This window comes from Canis lupus, unplaced genomic scaffold (assembly GCF_048164855.1).
Source record: "Canis lupus baileyi unplaced genomic scaffold, mCanLup2.hap1 Scaffold_313, whole genome shotgun sequence".
NCBI lineage: Eukaryota > Metazoa > Chordata > Mammalia > Carnivora > Canidae > Canis > Canis lupus.
In genome coordinates, this window is record NW_027326541.1 from 1 (window position 1) to 2500 (window position 2500).

The 2500-nt window shown below is 77.2% G+C and overlaps 1 non-coding gene across 1 annotated transcript; it reads left to right on the forward strand.

Annotated features, from left to right (window-relative positions):
- Positions 1-2051: 2051 nt before the first annotated feature.
- LOC140629867 (5.8S ribosomal RNA) lies at positions 2052-2204 on the forward strand. The gene has a single exon (XR_012027684.1). It is a non-coding gene; the product is annotated as a 5.8S ribosomal RNA (ribosomal RNA).
- Positions 2205-2500: the final 296 nt, after the last annotated feature.

Sequence of the window (2500 nt, forward strand, 5' to 3'; positions counted from 1 at the left end):
TTGATTAAGTCCCTGCCCTTTGTACACACCGCCCGTCGCTACTACCGATTGGATGGTTTAGTGAGGCCCTCGGATCGGCCCCGCCGGGGTCGGCCCACGGCCCTGGCGGAGTGCTGAGAAGACGGTCGAACTTGACTATCTAGAGGAAGTAAAAGTCGTAACAAGGTTTCCGTAGGTGAACCTGCGGAAGGATCATTAACGGAGAACGCGGCGGCGGCGGCGGCGGAGGCGCCCCGTCCTTCCGTCCGTCCGCTCGCCCGCGAAGCCTTCCCCCGTGCGGTGCGGGCGGGCCGGCGCGGTGCCGGCCCGCTGGCCGCGAGGGACGTGAGAGAGGAGGGAGCGCGTGTGTGCGTGTCCGTCCGCGGGGCGAGGACGGGGCCGCGTGAGGAGGAGGCAGGGGGAAGGAAGGGGCCGCGCCCGCCGCCGGGAGGCGCGGTGGAAGCGCGGCGGTGGCGGTGGGCGGGCCTGGCGTCGGTCGGTCGGGCGCCCGCCCGGAGGGGAAGGGAGGGGGTGTCGTCGGCGACGACGGCGTGTCGTGGGGGGAGACGGGCCCCGCGCCCGCCTCCCTTTCTCGGACGTCGCCGTCCCGGCCCCCCCCACCGTGTCCCTTCCGGGGGGGTCCGCCTCCTCCGTCTTGCCCGCTCGCCTGGGGCTGCCGCCGGGTCGTCCACTCGCCGCCCCCTCGGCGGCGGCGGCGGCGGCTCGTCCCCCTGCCCCTCCGGGGCCCCCCTCCCTTCCGCGGCCCGCCTTTCGCCTTCCGGCGCCGGTCGTTCCCCGGTCGCCGCGTCGCCCCGCACGGGGGTGCCCTCGGCGCGTCTCGGGACGCGTGCGACGCGGCGGCGGTGCCCTCCGCGGTGTCGTCGTCGTCCTCCTCCTGCGGGGGGGGAGCGTCGGCTCGCGCGGGGGCGCCCGCCGCCCGGCGCGCGCCTCCCGCCGCCCGCCCTGGACGGTCCTCCGGTCAGGCGGGCGTCCGCGCCATCTCCGCCCTCCCGCTCGTCGCCTCTCCCTCTCCCACCCCGGCCCACCCCCCGCCTCTGGGGCCTCGGGGCCCGGGTCCGGCTCTCCCCTTCTCCGTCGCCGCCCCCGCCGCCCCCCTCCCCTGGCCCTGCCCGCTCACGCCCCGCTTCCCGCTGCGGGCCCCCCCCCGCCCTCCGTGGCGAGGCGGGGCCCGGGTCGCGGTTGTGGGGAGGGCCGGGGGTCGGCCGGCCGGGTGTTTTCTCCTAAGGCGAGGCGAGGTGGTGGCTCCCGGGGGTGTTCCTCGGAAGCGAGGGGATCCGGCCGGCCCCGCCCCCGGTGGCTTTTGGGGGCGGGGGAGAGACCGGGGAGAGAGAGGGAGGCTGGCTGTCGGGCGGTGGCGGGGCCCGCGTCGCGGCGCCCGCCGGGCCCTGGTCCGTCACGGGCCGGCAGCGTCGGGGGGCTCGCGCCCCTCGCTTGGCGGTGTCGGCCGCGGCCGGCCGGGGGGGAGGATCGGCGTCGGGGCGGCGGCGGCCTTTGGCCTCGCTCCCCCGCGCCCCGCCTCGCCCGTCCCCCCCCACCCTCTGTCCAGGTACCTAGCGCGTCCCGGCGCGGAGGTTTAAAGACCCTTTGGGGGTCGCCCGTCCGCCTCGGGTCGGGGCGGTCGGGCCCGCGGGGAGGGTCAGTCCCCTCCTCCAGACTCCGCCGCCTCGGTCCCCGCCACCCCGTGGGGTGTGCGGGGGGGGGGTCGCCACGCCACGTGCCCGGTCCACGCGGCCGCCGGGAGGGGGCTCGCCCCCTGCCCGGTGGCCGTCGTGCCGCGTCCGTGTGCGCGTGCGGCCGCCCCCCCCCGCGTCCCCGGTGTGGCGTGGGGCGGGGCAGGTGGGAACCCCCTGGGCGCCTGTGGGGTTGTCCTCGCTCGCCCCCCGCGCCCGCGCGTGCGCGGCGGGGGCGGCGGCCGGACGCCCCGTCGTTCGTCCGACCCTTCCGACCTTGTCGGAGTCTGATCTCGTGGTCTCTGCTGGCCGGCCAGAGGCGCCCTCCGGGGATGTGCCGTGCCAGGGAGGGGGGCTCTCCCCTCCGCTCGAAACTCGTACGACTCTTAGCGGTGGATCACTCGGCTCGTGCGTCGATGAAGAACGCAGCTAGCTGCGAGAATTAATGTGAATTGCAGGACACATTGATCATCGACACTTCGAACGCACTTGCGGCCCCGGGTTCCTCCCGGGGCTACGCCTGTCTGAGCGTCGCTTGGCGATCAATCGCCGCCCCTGGTGGCGGCGCGGCTGGGGGTTCCCTCGCAGGGCCCGGTCTGCCGGGCCCTCCGTCCCCCTAAGAGCAGACGCGGTGGCCGCCTCCGCGTGCCTCCCTCCTTCCCTCCCTCCCTCCGCCGCTCCCCTCCCGTGCCCTTCCGCCGGTCCCGGCCGCCCGCGCCCCCCGCCCCCGCACCCGTGCGGTGTGGTGCGGTGCGTGGGGGCCGGGGACCGGGCCGGCGGCGGGGCCGTGGTGGGGCGGGCGGTGGGGCGGGGATGCGGGGGTGACGTGA